This window comes from Anas acuta, chromosome 1 (assembly GCF_963932015.1).
Source record: "Anas acuta chromosome 1, bAnaAcu1.1, whole genome shotgun sequence".
In the NCBI taxonomy this organism is placed as follows: domain Eukaryota; kingdom Metazoa; phylum Chordata; class Aves; order Anseriformes; family Anatidae; genus Anas; species Anas acuta.
Window position 1 is genome coordinate 112234170 of NC_088979.1, and position 20112 is coordinate 112254281.

At 37.9% G+C, this 20112-nt stretch overlaps 1 protein-coding gene across 1 annotated transcript in view; it reads right to left on the reverse strand.

Annotated features, from left to right (window-relative positions):
• Positions 1-9048: 9048 nt before the first annotated feature.
• The window catches only part of ZNF654 (zinc finger protein 654), a 130506-nt gene continuing 119442 nt past the window's right edge, over positions 9049-20112 (reverse strand). Inside the window, exon 10 of the transcript XR_011099762.1 lies at positions 9049-9060. The gene's annotated coding sequence lies outside the window, so the exon portion shown is untranslated. The remainder of the gene's footprint in view (positions 9061-20112) is intronic.

Genomic DNA, 20112 nt, shown 5'->3' on the forward strand with positions numbered 1-20112 from the left:
GAGAGCATGCCCCTTCCTGCTCCTACACTGTGGATGCTGCCGCAGCACAGTAAATAATTATAAACACTTTCCTTTGTACAGCATGGCTTTGTTGATAACAGCAACTACAGCAAGCTTCTTCCTCAGAAATCAAATAGTATGTGGTGATCTAGTATTTACTTTAATAAGATGCAACTGGAGGAAGTCTGGATGCTAGCGCAGCCTCTAATGTGTCAATACCACTTCATTTTCACCTTCGAGCACAACTAATATAGATGCTGCTACAAAAGGTTTTCATAATATTGCATGTGGTGTAGGGCAGGCTGAGGCCAAATGACAAAATCTACCCCGTATGTTTGCAAATGCTAAAAACAACCCGAAGTCAGTCATCTTCTCCAAGGAAACCCGTAGCAAAATGAATACATGCACACAAGAACAGGGATGTGCTTAAACCAATTCTGTCCCAAAATGAAGTAATATAAAAATCAGATCCACTTTGTATCAAACAGTGAAACTATAAACCATTTTCCACAAAAGTCATAAGTTTGACCTTTCTAAGCCCGACATCTTTGGAAAGAAAATATAAGCAACAATAAGAGCGGTGTAATGAACCTTCGCTTCCTTTCCAGCTCTCCGCAGATCAGGCGCTTGAATCCCCTCTCCCGACCCCTCCGTTTGTGACAACCTGAAGTAATGAAGAACAAAATCCAGTAATGAAGCCTGGAGTCTCCCTGCTCCCTGACCCCTTGCTCCCCAGCGCAACTCCTCTTACTTGTTTCCAGTTATTTTAAATGGAATGATGCACAAAACTCCACAGCACACTCAAAATTCCTACTTCTAGACCTGGGGGCCATTGTCCATCCCTGGCTCCTTATTTCCCTGCTATTTCCTTCGTCCCCTCGCTGCTGCTGTGGGTGGGGAGGGCGACAGGGGAGGCAGAGGAACACGCCACCAAGTTCCCAGACCTCCTTAAACTGCTCAGAGCAGCATGGCTAATCTGACCACGCAATATTCAGAACAAGCCCTCATACAGGGAGCATTCCCTTTGTTTGGGGAAAAAAAAAAAAAAAAAAAAAAAAAGGAAGGGGTGGGGGAAACAAAAAAAAAAAATTCTCCCCAGCCACCTCTGTGCACATTAAAAACATTTTTATTCCTTACTATGCCTTCTTTTTCCTTCCCCTCCTCCACAAGCAACCCTATTTCAAGAGCCTCTCCAGCAGTAACAGTCTCTGCTGGGGGGCCTGATGCAGCCTGTATTTTTGTGCATGCAAACAGGAGTGTCATCTTCGGGATCTAATGTGACTGCTCACATGAGGAAAGTTCCTGAGGTGCCCGAGGATGATGGAGCTGAGTGCCTGACACAAAGAGATTCAAAAATAAAATGAAAACATGGTCTCTGGCCCTAAGATGCTTTGGACCGAATCTGTAGGTATGGTTATGTTTTCTGTGCCATTATCTGTCTCTTAGCAAGCCTCTTCTCTGCAGCAGGTTGCATGGCCATGCTTTGACCTGCTAACGAGGCCACGCTCATGCTCATGGGTTGCTGCTGCCAGAACACCAAAAATCTCAATGCCTCACCTGCCAGGGTGAGCCCAGACCCAACACACTGCGCTTGCCTTTCCCCAAAACGTAATGTGAAGTTCCAGACGCTGGCCTGCTCGCAATGGGAGTGTTTCAATATCACACAAAAAAGAGAATAGTACACATAATTGTTACCATTTTTTCCTTCCAGTGTCTGAGTGATTATAAAAAAAAAAAAGCGGGGGGAGTGGTGAGGAGGGGGGGGAGAGAAGGGGGGAGAAGCTTGCTCTTTACAAGAAACAAAAAAGAAACACCAAAAAACACTATTTCATTTCTGTCTAGGGGTTTTACTTAATACCCATTTGTTCACACAGTACTGCTTGCAAAAAAATATTTGTTTGATATAAAGGACATTGAATAATTTATGCAATATTTAATAATGCAGTAAACCAGGGAGAGTTCAGCAAGACAGGCATGGCACTCTACATTATTTGCCTTGCCCGCCTTGCCTTTCCAAATAAACCCCCACACTTAAAGACCATTAGCACTCACAACATAACAAAAAAGAAATACTGCCTAATTTGGAAATTAAACAAAGCATCTGGTTGTAGTTCCAAGGATAAAACATCAGCTTTCCTAGTCATGTATTTTTAATAAAAATAAAATAAGGGCTTCAGGAACGAAATCAAAATGAATGGCACAGGATTTATATGAGCATACAGTCTGTTCCATTCGAGTCCAGAAGCCCTGTGAACTAAGTCGCAGTAGAGTATTAGTGTGATAAATGACTAATGGTTCTTCAGCATGCTGCACGGGGTATCCTGAAAGCAAATACATTTTAGAATACCAATAATTGCATCAAGCCAAGTACAGAGCTTTCACAACATATTACAGGTCTCCTGACTTTTCATTCTTTGAACAGCCTCATATACATAAGCAATATATCAACTTCCAGGGCATTTTACTTTGTTTTCTGGCTTTTTTTTTATGCATCTAATATACTTTTCATTCATCCCTTAACTCCAAGTGTTTCTGCTTTGGCATCTCCAAGCAAAACAAATATCAACCCTACTTTCCAGAGATGTTTTTTCCCTCAGTGAAAGAAGCAGGAGAAACTCTGTGTTTATAGATAAATATTTAGAAAACTATGTAATATTTTAAAGATTGTCTTTTTATTTTTCCTCCAATTTTCACATTTACTGCATATTTTTGGTGAGCCTTTTGCCAAGGCCTGACTTTTACACAGTTGATAGCTAAGTAGGTTTTAAGATCCCTGGATGCTAAAAGCCAGAACTTACAATCCTAGGTTTTAAGCATTCTAGTCTCCTCCAAATTATAGCTCTATGCTTGGTCTGTTCAATTAGCTCCATGTAGCCCACAGACTATATGCGTTCTTTTAAAACTGTACACTTTTCTGTTTAACATGCTTTATTCTTGAACGATATCTAACATCAGCTTGCAGTTTTTCTAAATTCAGTATAAATAGTTTATATTTTGTTTTTCTCTTAACGCAACTTGTTTACTGCAAATAAACTGTACAAATCCAAAAACGGGTTACAGAACCCTTATATTAAGTACTTAAAACAAAACAAAACAAAAGATTCCTACAAAAAACATGCAACGAAAGAATTTACATATTTACACTCCATCTTTCTCTTTATAGACACCAATGTCAGAGCTACAGAAAATTGAAAGTTTACAACTTTGCTTTAACCATTGGCATCAAGATTCACAGGAGAGAGTTCCCCCTTGTACTGTACCCACATGAAAATAATGATTTTCATGATCCCCAGGATCCCTCACCTGAGCTGAAGTACATCCTCCTGCACGTGGCAACACACCTTTTTGCCACAATTCCTAATACAAGTTACGCTTAACTGCAAGCGATAGCATACATTCTATGCCTAGATATCGCCTCAGATCAGATTTTCCCATTTGCTTTGTAATGGATCAAGTCATTTCAAAATGCTTTTCCTTGACACATGTATTGTTTTAAGCAATTTGGAGGGAGTTCATTGCTTCAGCAACTTCAGTGTCCTCTTATGCGACACAGTGACTCAGGGATTTTGGCTTCAGGGAACTTAAAAATCTCCCTTCTGTCAGAAGGAAGGCATTGTTGATGCTTCTGTCCATCTCCTCTTAAGCTCACTTCCTTCCAGAATTTTTGCCTACTTGCTGAGCATGTAACAAGTTCATAACGCCCATAGTGAGAGGCCGTTAATACCAAGCTTCGCCAAAGAGAGATCGCTAGAGATTATTCCTTACAGTAATTAATCTCCAAGTATTATAGAAAGTACCAAAACAAAGAAAATGCTTTTTCAGTTCTTGTACTTACAGTTTTTATACAGCTCATGTTTATCAAAGTAGTTGCAAGCTGCTAAATTGTAAAGCAGATGAAGCAACGTACCAAGTATAATTCCAGCAAAACAAGTATGTGCAGCTGCCTAAGGATTTTGTTGATACCTAAAAAGCTTTATCATTACAAGTCATTCTGCTATTTATGGAGGAGATAAATCTCACTGGTTTGCAACTGAAAAGCTCGATCATTAGGCTAAATTTCATGTTTGTCTACCTAGGGCCACATTTGCCATTATGCGATCTGTATGTTTAAGAGCATGGAGGGCGCTCAAAGGAGAAAGCAGAGGGCAGGAGGGCAGCGAAGGATTTTTTCAGGCCTGAAAGAAAGATCATCCTGTGGGAAGGGAAGCACATATATTGCCTTGTTTCATCCAGAATCCTAGCAGCCAGCTTGAATAGCAAGCTAAAGCCTGCAGATGGCCTCTTCCATTTTCAGCAAAAGGCAGGGGAGGAGGGAGATGCAGAGCGGGTAGCTGCTGAAGCATAGCTAATCTGAGAGGACAGTTCATGCTTATTATAGAGCCATTGCTGATAATAAAATCTGAATCAAACTGCCAACTGGAACCCACTTGAGACTCTCCGCTTCTTTAATTTTTAAAGTTATGGAAGCACTTGACACTGAGGTGGATCAAATATCACTAGTTTGCGTGCAAATACTTACTTAAGCAATCCAGTGTGCCCCAATCTGTGCAAAAATTTCAGGTGAGCACCGTGAAACAGCAACTAATTATGATGTTCCATTACCCCTTTTCTAACCGTCACAATTGGCCCTAAGTGGTCACGGCTGATTTATTTCAATTAGTTTTCACAGGCTTAGAGTTATGACAAATTTATGTTTTGGCTGCAGGAAATTGGTAGCAATCACGAAACCACCAAAACATCAAAACAGAAGGGAGCGCTCCCGCTAACAAGGCGGCAGCTCAAATCCCAGGGCTGGGAGCAGCACAGCAAGCCCGACAGAGGTTTGGGAGAAAACCTTTCCATCTTGTGGGTGTTTCCTGCACTTTTAAGCAGGAGACTGGAAGAGAAGGGCCTCCTCTAGATGGCACTCGAAAAGGAAGGTTGTGCTTGAGATACTCCAGCAAAGAACGGTTCCTTGGATGCAGGATATTTATCAGCTTTCCTGCCTTTTTGCTTCCCTCCACAGAGTAATTGCACATAAAAAGCGGCTGTCCAAAATGTAGTTTATATGGGTTATATGCAAAATTATTACATTAGGAAGTGTATCTGAGAAGCATTAATTGGCAATATGGCAAACAATTCCCATTTATGCTAGTGAAAGAAGAGAAAACTGAAATCTGTCTACCCACAAATTCAAATGCATGTTCAAATTCAGATGTAAGCAAATTGCTTTCTGAAATCAAAGGCTGAATTTGACTTCTTGTCTTTTTAAATAACATTTTAGCCATAAAAAAAAGGCATCGTATTCAACAGTTTTTAATAAAAACATTAACTTCAACAGCCTGAAATGTTTTATATAAGCATTAATTTCAACAGCCTGTCAGGTAAATTCAAATGATTGAAGCTCACACCTGTCTTTTATAAATCAAAATAGCTTGCTTCCTTCCCACAGTTGACATAAAGTCATAAGTCTACTGGTTAGCAGTGCTTCCCTTCCCTGCTTCTCTCTTTCCATAGCATAGGGGGAGAAAAAAGAAATCCTATACCATGTAAAAAATAGGCTGTGATATCAAACACTAGTAAGCTAGGAAATCTATTATGATGCGGTCTCATGACATGATTACATTGATTTTCTGCAGGATATGCAAGTGCATGCACTATAAACACTGTCATAAATCAAACTGTTGTATGATAATTTTTGTAGTAATACAGTGAAATGACAGCTATGTACAATCCTTGCTAAATACCCAGAAGAAATACAGGTATAAAGCACGGCTCGATTTTTATGTATAACGTGCTTATTTCAAAAATACCCACATGCTTCAGACTACATCAATAGCTCGGTGTTACAATATATCACCAAGAAGCATATCCATTTTCTTGAAACACTGAGTTTCTTCTTGGTAGTAGAGCTGGTTGAATATATTTTGGCAAAACCATTTTCCTTTTTAAAAACACTTGGATCTTCACATAAATGAGACAGTTTTCAGGAATGCCACACTTCTGAAAAGATTTTTCAATGAAGAAAAAAAAACATCTTTATGCAGTTAGTTACTTAAGATTATTACTGAAATGAGATGCGTTACGTATGTATGTACAGAGTGTAGAAAAAAAAGTCTCATTTCTAATTTATAAAGCATTAAAATCAGTGTAGCACTATGGAAAAAAACGTTTCAACAGTCATTTTTGTCCTTACAAAAAAGCAATTCACATCCCTTTCTAGATCTATTTATATTAACAGAGTAATTTATTAGAATTAAAAGACAAAAATTGAAGAGAAAATATAGTCATAAGGAAAAACTATTTTTAAAAGTAAAAATGAGTCCCTAAAACAAAATGTCTGTACATCTTTGATTTTCAGTGAACAAGACCCTTAATTTTCTCAGGTTTATTCAGTTACTATTATTGCTTTTCAACTGAAATATTAGTAATAAGCCTGACCTAAGATTTACAAAAACGTCCAACACTGAGACTCAGGAGGAATTTATAATTCTAAAAGCATACAACATTTTATTTAACCAAGATTTGACAATGAGAAGAGAGTCTGATGTAATTTCAGGCACAATAACTAAGTATCAATTCACTTCCATTGAAGACAAATCCTAAGATCATTAGACTCATTAAAAGGAAATAGAAACCTTCAAACAAGTTAACATACAACTTTTTTTTTCAATATTACAAATATTTTAAATTTTAAAAGTATTCAAAGTACATTTTCCTCTGAGAAAAAAAAAAAAAAAAAAAAAAAAAAAAACCAAACAAACAAACAAAAAAACTATTTTCCAGCAGTTTTAAGAAACAGAAAGGGCAATACTTGAGGGTAGAGCATTAACTTGTTTCCTTTCCTTAGGGTCTGAATCAACACAATATGTTCTTCATATTAGCAGTCAGAGTTCATAATTTAAATTGTCTCTTTGATACTAATTAGTGTAGTTACTTTGTATTTTTTCATTTTGCCTTGAACCACAAACTAAAATTATGACCAAAAAATATTTCTATTTAATACTCCCCCGTAACTTCTATTTAATACATTCCTATATGCCTCAATGGATAGCATATTACCCATGCTGCAGTTTATACAGGCATTCAGGAAGAATGAAATCATAATGTTCAAATTTTTAGTCTCACAAGAAATTTTTGGATGTTGTCAAAGAAAAAAAAAAAGTAGTATTTCACCAATTAATACTTCTCTCCAACATCTTAACTGATGTCATCCTATAGAACTTAAAAATCAACCTGGGTTATTTTGAAGACCTCAAGTACAGATACATCAATAAGTGCCTTGAGAGGACGTACCTCAGCATTTTTATATATATTAAAAAATATATATTTAAACTTTTTCTCTTATATGGAAACTGTTTCTGCAGGTAAGAAAAAAAAAATGACTGAAAACTCATTATGCAGCCTTCAAGGTCAAATGCTGACTTATACGTAGTCCAATTTTCAGCACATGCAACACCTGACCAAGGCAATTAGTTATAAGTAGGCGGCTGCTTTTGTCTTCCATCTGTTAGCTGACAGAAATGTATCTCCTGAAGTCAACATTAATATCAGCATTTTCAAATAATACCCAGCTGAAATTCAAAACATGCAACACCAAGGTATTTTTAAATTTTCAGGTATTACTTCCCACCTAACAGGACATTTTGATGCTGCATGATATCAGTGGTTGCTGCCTTTTGCAATCAAAAGGGGAGTTAAGGGATACAGATAACATCTCTTCCAACTCAAGTGTCTCATTTTAGTTATGGGTCAACCTGTGTAAAACTTACATAATTTCCTGTCACAGTCGAGTGATTTTTATGCATGGCTCTAATGGTGCACTCAGTTACCTCTACAGCAGCCATTGTGACACTCTCTGTATTTTGATGGAAGATTACCATTACAGGTGCTGTCATGATTCATGTCGGGATACCATTCAACCAACTTAAAATTCATCAGCGATATCTAGACATACCTTAGTGTAGCCTGTAAGTCCTCTCTATTGACCCAACAGAGCCTAAACCCTTGGAAACTGTATTTAATCATAAATATATGGAGAAAAGATCACTTTTAAAATGCAGAAAATGATGCCTTTAGGTATTCTAAACTATTAAACTATTCCACACATACAGCTTTCAGTTAGCTGCATTTCATTTCTAGTGGAAGTTACCAGTCTTGCATGTATGCAAACTACAGTTATTGCTTGAGGAAATAAAACAGCCTTCAGCAAAGAGAGGTCCAAACCCAGTCAATCCGAAATCCCCTGAGAAACTGAGTATTCACAATATTTTCCTGTTGTTCCTGTTGGTTTTGTTTGGCTGTTTTTTTTTGCTTTATTTTGGCCTAGCTCTTCAACTTTCATGTAGTTTTAGTTTAAGTTCTAAGAGAGTATCTATCTCTGTAAGACCACCATTTGCTTTCTGTTGTTATTTAAATCTTAATTTTCTTTCAGTCTTAATGTTAGTTAAATTTCAAAATTTGAGGCCATCCTCTTATTTTATTTTTTTTTAAACGTTCCTTTACTGTCTCTTCATCAGCTCGAGACTTAAGAAAAATGGAGAACAGCACAAACTTGCAGGGCTTGGAATTTTCTGCTTTTTATGGGTGGTTGGTCTTGGGTGAAAAATTCCAGGGCAATCTGGTAAAGTTTCTGCCAAAAAATTGGAGTCTGCCAGAAGGAACTGACCTACCTCCATGTCTGAAACACTTATGCTGCACAAATTCCTTACTCAGTCTTTGTAATAAATATATTTCTGTCCCTTTACAGCTAGTTTTGACTGTTTGCATAGTCATTAACAAGCCTCACTAGACACTTAATCCATTTTCCATATGACCCACTTGCTCATCTGTTTCTACAACTACAGTAACAGGAGTCGGGGATAATATGCTTTAACAGGAAGTCTCAGACATCTCAGTCTCAAATATCCACAAAGTTACACCCTGGATTTTTAATTCAATGCAGTCCTAGGAGGATAGAAAAATAAGGGGAGGGAGGGGGGGGGGGGTAGAGAAAAAATTAGAGAGAAATGCAATGAATTTATTAGAAGACTAGGTTTCTTCAGGCTGAATCCTACACTGAAACCAAAGCTTTAATCAAACCTTAATTACATAACTTAATGCACCACAGAAGTTAGATTCAGCCTCCCAATTAAGAGAAAGTATAAGTAAACATGGATTAGTTCCTAAGAAGAAAACAATCACAGGGAGGCCATTACTCAATTCAATAGTCTTCCAGACCTCATATAAATGAAAATATTTTGCCAAGATTGTTTTGCTTTCTGTTAACATAACTTTAAGCTTTGAGTTTCAATATAGTTCTGTGTGACTCTCTTGCTAGGTCTTTTGGGGAAAAAACCTTGAGAAGACGGATAATTCATAAAGGGACATTCTACCATCCCAAAATGACAGTCTCAATGAAAGAGAACAGATAAGCCTGGAGGAAGTCAATTCTCTTTCTCCTCCTTGGGAAAAGCTTGTTCTTTCTGAAGAGGATTTGAGTTACAGGATTTGTTAAGGCCAAAGAACAGACCCTGAGAAGATGTTTCCTGACATTGAGTAGATTAACAAACTGCTTGGTGGATTTTATACATTGGTTTCAATAGAGTAGAAAGCATAAGATCCAGACTGCTTTCCACAGATAGCTTAATTTTAAGTTCTGCTTTATGAAAATACTTTTCAAGAAGAAAAGATAAACATGAATTTTCAGCAAATTTTCAGAGAAGTGTAAGATAGCCAAGGTGTTCCAAATACAGAATATTCATTAAAACTCAGATAAGTTTCCCAAGATGATTCTTTCCAGAAGTTCTCAGTGCATCTTTACCACGGGCATTGACACCAGCAAGTAAGTATGCCCTGAAGCACTTTAACACTTGCAGTATCTCTGAAAAACATATTTTCTCTACAAGTACTAAGTAAAGAGCCAATGTTAATTTTAAGTTCTAATTTGATTTTAAGCTTAAATGTATTTTCCACTGTCTTCCAATCTGAGTTTCAACTGCAACTGAGTTAGGAAACTGAGTTTTCTAACTTTGATTCCAAGCCTTTTTGGAAAGAGGTCTGGGAGAATGGATAACCACCACCAGCATAACCCCCTCTCCTTCCCCCTCCCCCCCCCCCCCTCCCAAAAAAAAAAAAAAAAGCATCATTCCTTCTTCCCCAGGCTATGGAGATATCACAGACAAACTCCAGTAAGTATTCTGATAAAACAAGAAACTTTATGTAGCTATGAACCCATGCTTATGCACAGCACAGCTCCTTTCCATTTCTGGAAACAACATGAGGAGAGCAAACAAAAGAGAAGAAAGCACTTCTGCAGATGACTTCTTTCGCACCCCAGATGTTACTTAAAAAAAGACATTTGTGTAGGATTGCTTCACTTGTTTCAGATTATAAGAATGTGAGAAGAAAAAAAAAAAAAAAAAAAAAAAAAGTATATAATTCCCCAGAGGTTTCTCTGAATTTCTCAGATTGGTAGGAAAAGACAGTTTTGGTTTGTCATTTCCTTGTTTTTGTTTTCTCTTTTCCACTCTAAATAAGAAAATCACTTGAGTAGCCTCCTGTACAAGACGGCATTTGAAGAAGTTGGAAGTCAGTTTACAGCATGTCTTACAGTACTTTGTCCATAGCACTCCTGTATATTTATTAGAGAAAAAGCTATGAAATGATGAGGTAGGAAAATAACGTACAGTAAATCAGCAACTTATTTTTTTAACAATGAATTCATCTTGTTATAGGGTAAGGATGGAGCAATCTAGCATCACAGTAATTACCTTGATTTCTGATAATAGCATAACTAGTGTTGGAAGGGACCTCAGAAAAGAAGTCTTTAAGTCTAAGCTATTGCTTATAGAAGGGTTTGCCACAGTATCAGACCAGGTTGCCCAGGGCTTGATCCAGCCAGGTCTTGAAACCCTCCAATGCTGGAGCTGCACTCCATTGCCTCACTGTTCTCATGGGGAAAAAGTTTCTTAGATCCATTGTGAACTGCTCCTGTTTCAACTTTGCCCGTTATCTCACCCTCCCCACCATGTACCACTGAGAGGCTTCTGGGTCCGAACTATTGTAGCTGTATTTTACACGTGCACTTAACTGCAGAGAATTTAGATCAATTCCTGCTTTCTAAGTAAGGATTAACATTAGCCATAAACAACACATGCAAGTATATCCTATCGAATATTAACTGCTTTAAACACTAAAAATAAAAATAAGAAAAAAAAGGCAATTTCATTTTTTTTTTATTTTCAGTATGATTTTTGAAATCGGTTATTTTGGCTGATACATCTGCTCTGAAGAAGCCAGGTTCTTCTTCTGCTTTGCCATTGCCACACTCAAAATATGTAAAGCAATAAAGCATAGTTCTGAAATATTTACAAAGATTATAGCTACACAGGCTAGCCAGAATGAATGATTAACACTAAAAGACAGCACTACGGAATAGTGATTCAAGGTAAAAGCAGCAAATAAGGCCACAATCTTGGAAACGTGAGCTGGCATTGACCTGTGGAGCCACTCAGCCCCTAAGGCACGACCTCTGCCTTTAAGGCTATGGGCTTGAGATGGCTGTGCTCCACACCACGCCACCCAGCCAGCACAGCCTGCATGAAATGACCTGCAGCAGACCACACAAAGGTTCTGCCAATATACATAGAATACTGATATATAAAAATATAGATGGATGAAGATTGCCCTTGTTCTCAGGCTGAAACAGCCATTTATACCATACTACAACTTCCTGTGCGGCCTGCTTCATCGCATGACCAGTGGCCCTTGCCTTGCTTCCTCTATATCTGTCTGACATTATTCAAAGCCCTTAAACAACATTTTCCTGTAGTTAGGCAAATTACTGGGTTTTTTACTTTCCCTTTCACTCACTTAGGCAGCAAGACACCATACTGCTGATTTCTGCCTGGGCACTGCAACGGCTGGGGGCTCCCTGGAGCTCAGGAGCACTGGTGGTTACAGCTCCCCAGGGTTTCATGTCAGGGTCCAGCAGCCAGGGTCCATCCCGCTTCCCCAGCCAGGGAGCACAGCAGGTTTGGGGGTACTGGGGACAGTCCTGAGGGTACTGGGGGCATCCCCTGCCCCAGGCATCACACACATCCCTGGGGACAGGCTAAGACATCAGCCCAGTGATGGGCCAGGCCTAGCCTCACCTGGCCTGGGCCACGGACAGGATCAGGGGAAGTGACAGTCAGGCCTAGACCCTCTGGGTCCTGATGATTTTCCCAATGTCATTTTTAAATGCTATAATTCATAGTTAAAAGAGGTGATTCTAATTTTTCACCCCCAACCTCTTGTCTTCAAACTGTTGAAGGTGCAGAGGTCAGATAGTTTCTATAATCTGGCCACACTTGCAACAGTAGTTGCCCCTGTGGCTGAATAAATTCACCAAATCCATGCTAACTCTATTTTTTTCTGACAGAAAAGAAACTTGCCATGTCTTCTTCTTCTGGTCAGCTCTGATAAAGTAGCACAAAGCACACAAGAAAACACAGAGATAACCAAGGTGCTAAAAGCCACAGAAAAGCAGGAAAGCTTTAGGCAATATTGAGGAGAACAAAAAATTGGTCACTTTGGTCATAAGCATCTAAACAAAATGAATGGCTTCCGTTCCTCCCAGCACCAGCAGTTTAGAGCCCATGCAGGCTGTGGTCCTTCAGGACCCTGGACACATGTTTAGAAACACCCCTGAAACTCCTAAAGGAATAGTCAGGGGACAGGCATATGCTGCAAAGATGAACTAGGCTTTCATCAGAAAGCTGGCAGAGAAGACTCTGGGAAAGCCTGTATAATTCTGTCTGGTATCAATCTGTACTCACTTTCAGTAATAAGAAAAATGAAAGATATGCAATGCAGGATTTATTCTACAAACCATGAGCTCATGTTGATCGCTAAACCTGACCACAGCCACCACTAAGACAGCTGTAGAAATTCCTGAAACATACGATCTTGTTTAGCCACAAATTAAGAGCATTAATGTAGGAATTCCTAGGTGAAGTTTCATTGCTAAGTTTCATCGGGAAATCAAATTAAGTCACAATATTGCCTTCATGCCTTACAAAAATCCAGCTATGTTTAGTTATTGATCAGTGGTGTTAATTCTATAACTGATTTCAAAACTTGTCTGTCTGATAAAATACATGTTATAGTTGGAGACTAACAATCATGCAATGCAGTACATGATCCTACAAATAAAACCTGAAGTAAGCCTGTCTGTGACTGAAGAAAATATATTGTCATCTCGTAAACTAAGTGCCCTAAAATAATTGTGTGGTATGAGCCCAGGCTCTCCAGTGAGCATTCAAAACTGATTCTCTCTCTGATCAAATTATGGAGCTTTTCAATAATGACTTTATGACTTCCATTACATTAAATGCCACCATGCCTTTATCAACAAGAAAAATGGTACTGTGGTGCCAAGTGTTAAAGCACACATACAAAATTTATCAACTACCACTTCTGAATGAAAAGTGCACTACCGCTGTTTATGCTTTTCTAAATACAGAAATAAATTGAGGTTACCAGTTTATAAGTAGATAATGAAAAGGCTGACTTCAGGCATCAGGGAGGTAGGGTAAAGGACTTTTCCTCATGCATCTCTGAGGATGCAATTGGGCGCAGAACAATTCCAACCATGCAGCATCCTCCCAGGGTCAACATCCTGGGGCTAAGAACATCAATTTCACAACACCTTGCCACACTTCGCAACAGTCTTTTTAACTAGCCCAGGCCACATCTTTGGCCACACATCTCTGTTGACAGATGTAGCCTAAGTAGGAACAGACATCCCAATGGCCAACACTGCCTGTTCCTAGGCAATACAACAGATTGAACCATCACCCATGAATTGAGCAAAAGCCTGGATATGTATGAAGGTTTGAACACTCAGCTGCAGATTAAACCTTGTTTTAAAATACTGTTATGCCTGAATCTTTTACACATGGATAAATGGAAGCAGTAGCTTGGTTAAAACAGAAGCATTGGTAATGATCTGCTTGTAAGATAAGCAATGACTGCAGAACATGTTATAACATCCTTTGATTATTTCTATACTACACAAGATAATATCATTTCTATTGTCAGCTTGGTATTTTTGAAACTCTCTAGAAATTACATACATCTCTGACAAATGAAGGAAGCAGACTAATATCAGCCTAATGACAAAAGCAGAGATCAGAAAGTACTTACAGACAAGGCGCTCAATAAACTAGATTTTCATCTGGAAAGATTGACACCAAGCCTAAATGCAAGATTTGTCAGTCTTGCCCTGATTGGCAAAATGAGCTTATTTTAATTAGGAATTCATCTCAGAGCACACTGAAAAAAACTCCCCAAGATGGCAGAAAAGAATTTCAGTTTATTTTGGAAGTACAACTTCTAGTGTCAAACTTTTCAAGCAGCTTTTGATGGTGTGAATAGGGCATCCAGAATTATGACAACTATAACTATGATGAACAGATTCTTGACTAGAATCCAATAAAGTCCTTAAGGACGTATGGGCCACAATTTTAGCATCTTTCATTTAAGGGACCTGAACTTCTTTGTGTAAAGTTCACTGAGATTTTATGCTCTCCTGAAATACTCCCAAGTACAGCTATGTAAATAATTATTTTTCCACTGATGAGCCAAATTCAACAGTAACAAAAAAATTCACTCAGAATGACATACTTTACTTGATCTGTAACACTTCATTTCTGGTTATGTTTAAGCCTTCGATTTCAATTCATTTTGAACAACAAACAGCATTTTAAGTCAAAACTCTTTGCAAAACTGTGCAGTTATAAAACTATTTCCTGAACTGAGTAGTAAATAAAAACTTTTGGTCTGTTATTCCCCTCAGCAAATAAACTACAAGGTAAAAAGTAAGCAGACAACATCTTTGTGAGCATGTGTCCACATCAAAGATGGAACATGTCATCTCCATCTACTGCTTACCACTTTAACCAGCACTGGATGGTTAAAACTTCACCCTATGCGTTCATTCCTTATTATTCCAACAGAAGGAATTTTAATGGATAGATGAACATCTGCCAGGTTGAGATCTTAACATCTGTTTCTTCATGACGACAGACTAATAGGGAGACCTCAGCCAACATTTTGCCAAAACAGGATTTCTCATCTCAAACAAACATACATCCTCCAGATTTCTGAAGGGACTGGAGGAGGATGGTGGTTAGAAAAGCTTTTTCTTTCATCTGTTTTTTCACTCCCTTCTCTGATAATGCATTCCAGAAAAGCATCAGCTAGAAAGCCCCACCTTCTACATTGTTTGATTGCTATGTCAACTTACTAGAACTAAGCACCACATGATAGCTTACACCCAACCATTCTCACACAGATTTTCTAAGGAAGAAAAGCCATTCCTCCATGCCAGTGGTGCTGCCTCAGGCAGGTGGGCACCACAGGTGCTGGGGACAGGCAGCCACAGTGTCACTTCTGACTACCCTGAAATGCTACGTTGAACTGGGCACTCTGAGCCACACAATTATGCTTGTCATCATAAGGAAAATAACAAAACACTACGTAATCTCGTCCTCATCTGCAATACAGGAAATTTAGTTTCCTCTTTTCCACCAAGAAGTCTTAACTCTCTCCAATGAGGTCCAACTGAGGCAGCTGTTCCTTCCATGACACCCTGCAGAGGTGGCTGGATGCCCAGGGACACACGCAATGGCATGTAGACTAATTTGAGTGGAAGGACTCCCATTTGGCCAAAAACAGAAGCATCCGGATTTTAAATATAACCAAGAAAATAAACGGTACCAGCATCTCTTAATATCTGTTAGGTATTTTTAAATCCCATGTAAAGAAATATGACACCTTCAATGTCAGGGCTATTTTATTCCAAAAGGAGCTGAAATAAAATTACTTTTATTGTCATCTGTTTTACCATTTATCAAGTTAAAGATGCTTCTTACAGGTATTGCAAGGAATTGATTAATGTTTTCAGAGTGCCACAGAGATGTTACAGGCACTTGGATTTGAGAGAATGTGTAATACCTTATTCTTACACAGTCTTTTCTGTCTTGGAATATAAAAATACTGTAACTTGTTACATCTCTTGCAAGAAGTATTACCTCAGTTTTGAACATAAATTGAGAAACAAGGCAATGAAATGACTTGGGCAAAGGCATGTGCAGTAATTCAGTAGAAGGGTTTGTAATTGTGGTTTTGACGTGTTGTATGATAATTCTTCCCTACATGTGTATCAAATACAAACACAGTTTATGCTTGTATTCAGAAAACCATGGATGGCGATAACACATTTCCATTGAGGAAATTGACAAATTTTGTATATTCTTAAACACATTGCTTGAACTGCAAAACCACATTTCTTGATTATTAAGGCATAGAGGTGCATAAAATAATGAAAGGCATAAAATCGTTATTGAAGAGTTCCATGATTTGATCACAAAGAAAAAAAAATACCTTTGAATGCCTTCAACTTTAGCTTCTACTTATGCGATTGTGACACTAGAGGTATTTTTGGATCCTTGATACCAGACATCCTTTACCAGATAATTTTGAAGTTACATCCAGAATGGTTCTAAGACAAGTTATCAAATACTTAAAATGACCTCTGAGATGGACATTTCCAGGTTATGACTATAATACTTTATGTTAATGTATATAAAATTTTATTTATTTAAAGGGAAAATAAAGGACATCAAGTTCTCTTTTCATTATGGTTTTACACTCTCCTCCTCTATGGCCTAAGACTTTCATAATTAAAAATGGTCATCTCACATCTGTAACCACAGGAGCTAGTGCTTGATGGTAAATTTTGAGAATTTCAGCTTCTCCAGAGTTTTCAGAGACAGATATTTACCTATTCTAAGATACGTGAAATTTGGTTTCCCTTTGAAAAACATGGCATCTCTCTTTTTAGCTTTCAAATGCATCAGAACAAGCAACTGCCTTTCTTGGAGGCAAGCCATGAACTATAATCAGAACCTCTAAAGCTAAATCATTGAGTGCAAGCGCTTGTCTCTTACATTGATATAGCAGACCAATCCCACAGCGAACTAACAACATGAAGACTATTCCCAGCACTGCTTACAGAGTAGAAGCAAGATAAAGTAGGGAGGTATCTTTTTGTCTGACAGCAGGAGAAAAACCATGAGGGAAAGATCTAGTAATGAGGTAAAGCCCGTTGGCTGGAAGAATTCAGACAAACTGGACATGCACTAACTGCAGAGAAATATTGTGCTTAAACATTGAAAAGCATACATTTTTTATTCTATTTTAAGTTTTTCTCAGACTTGAGATTTGAGAACAGCCATAAACATGCATAGATCTCTGTACATTAGCTACCCATATTTCTTAATATTAATCTGATGCATGCATTCAAACTGACCAGAGAATACAACATTCATAAAAGTTGGAGATTGCTAGGGCACAGATAAATGGCTGTCTCAGAAGATAATGAACTATTAGGGATAATGCATGCCGACAAAAGGTATTTTTTGTTGTTGTTGTTGTTTTGTTTGTTTGTTTTGGGGGGAGTTGTTTGGTCAAAGGCCTAAGTGAACTGGTAGGCTACTAAATCACTTAGAGTAAATACAGTAAAGGCAAACTTCCTAAAATGCATATTTCTTTCTTAGTTTTGTCAAATACAAATTGAGTTTGACCTCAAAGTATTTCAGGACTCTTGTCATTAGGATAGGACACGGGATTGTCTCATTCCCGTGTTTTAGTTAGCTTGCTGAAGTGGTAAAAACAGATCACAGATTAAAACAAAACAAAACCCCACACCTCAGTTCAGTAGCACATCACCTTTCTCATGTTCCCAAAATCTAAATAAAATCCAGAAATAAACTAGCATACTACGCAAGCAAGAAAGCCATAAGAAAAGCTTTTTGTTGTGAGTAACTACAGAACTTTGTCTAGATATTCTAGGGTGAGAGAGGAGACCTGCTAGACACTTAAAAACCACAGTGAATGGTTTGACAGTTTATCAGACTGTAAAGGGGTCTTAGTACCATAGTACTCTTCTTGGGTGTAGTGGGATTACATGGCAAGGTTTTGGTAGCAGGGGGCCATGGGGGTGGTTTCTGTGAGAAGGATCTAGAAGCTGCCCTATGTTTGGTAAGAACCCCACTGCTGACCAGAGCCGAGCCAATAAGCGACGTTGTTTTGCACCTCTGTGAGAACATATTTAAGACAGGGAAAAATTCCTATTTTATTCCTATTCCTATGTTTAGGTGCATTGGCAAGTCAACACTTTACAGAAACATCCGCTGTATCTCAGTTCTGGTACAACTAATACATGTCCCCAATCTTTCTCAGTCAATTAGCTCCTTCATTTGACATCCTGGGAAAGACAATCCCAGATATTTTCAGTACTACAGAAACCCAGATGCAAAAAAACAACTCAAATAGACAAGATAGATACCTATACTAAACACATTTTTCTGCAGAAAAAATAAAGAAAATATTAATAATTCATTTTGTGTTGATTACAAAATGCTAATCTTATGAAGAAAATAATACTTAAAAAACAAAACAAAACAAACAAAAAAACACTCCACATGTAAAACCTTAATTTTAATGCTAAATTTTTTGTTTCAGATTACAACGGAGTCCGGCAGCAGACAAAACCTTGAATGGAGAGATCTGAGGTTTGCCACTGACTTGTCCCTAGTCAGGATTCATAACAGCTCTGCCAGTTTTGCCAGTTTAACTCCACAGAAGATACAAATAGTTTTCCACAACACACATGTATATATACACTTGTTGTTCATATATTAACCCTTAAATCAAAGTTCAGTTTCCATGGAAACAGCAGCGAGCAGCTATGTGTCAAAGTCCTGTTAATTTCTTCACGAGTGTGAAATGGATGAGCATCTGCTGGAAACACAGATTAAGAGGAGTTACAATTGGAATGCAAATACATTTCTTGACTCTAGGTTTTAATATTACTTACTAAAAAATATATAGAGAGAAAAAAACGAAACGTAATTGCTAGATTAAACTAAAATTCATGCAAGCATACTTATTGAGAAGTAAGAGTCTGAAGACATCAAGTTAGTCAGGAACCGCTTATCAAAAAGTATTTTGTGTAGATCTCAAAAAGAGAACAGCTGTGTTTGGGAGGAAGAATCTGAGGACCTCAGCTTGCTAGCCTGGACTGTTTTGCAGGCGGCATTTTGTATATGCATAGGATTGCTGACAGAATCAAAACGCAGAGCAAAACAGGTCTCAACCAAAAATGTAAAGCAAAAAATCCTTTCATAAATACTTGAATACTTTTCACATGAAAAGCCCTTTCACACATCTGTTTTTCTCAGTAGGGACCAACCAAACACACACTGAAACTCTTTGCCAAATTCCTGGTCTGAGTCAACAATTATAAATATTCAGTGAAGATAAATTATCCTTTTTTTTCTAAAAATACAATTAAAAAAATGAGGTGACAGAATATCCATACTGATTTTTTCATTCTCCAACCATTTCCCTCTTACTTCATCATGAGTATCACTAATCATCTCAAGACTTTGCAAGACTTTTGTGAGGAAAACCCTCAGAATACATGGGGTTTATATAACTTCTACAAGGTACATGCATTCGTGTCTGCAAGAGCATTACCATATTTACACTCTATAGCCTAGCATTAAAGATTTTACTTTGCTTGATCTAGCTGTATCGTCAACTGATGTCCAAAGGCAATGCATTTGGAAGGAAAAGCCCACCTAGTATGCTCACTGAATCTATTAGCATACAGAAAACGATTCATGGAACAGGAAAATAGAAGACGAGTGAAAACAAAATATATTGATGTTTAAAGCAAGTAATTAATGAAGATATAAAATGCCAACCGATCTAGAAAAAATATATATTTGAAAAACATTCTACAACTGCATAATATGTTTCTGCTAAATACCAAGCTTAAAATAATAGCGTTGCTTAAGAAGCATGTCTAGCAGTTCTTAACCCCAAACTGGGTGTGTATGAAATGCAGACTTTGAATACTTGCACCATTTTGTGTATATGGAAGGGTGATACGTGGGCTTTGATCTTTTAATAACTCTGCTTAAGAGGGTTTAACTGTATGAATTAATCAGCACTCCTCAGAAATGCATTAATTAATTTGTCTTTGGAAATTATTGTTATATAACTGTGTTACATAAGCCAGGCCATCTAAACTTCACA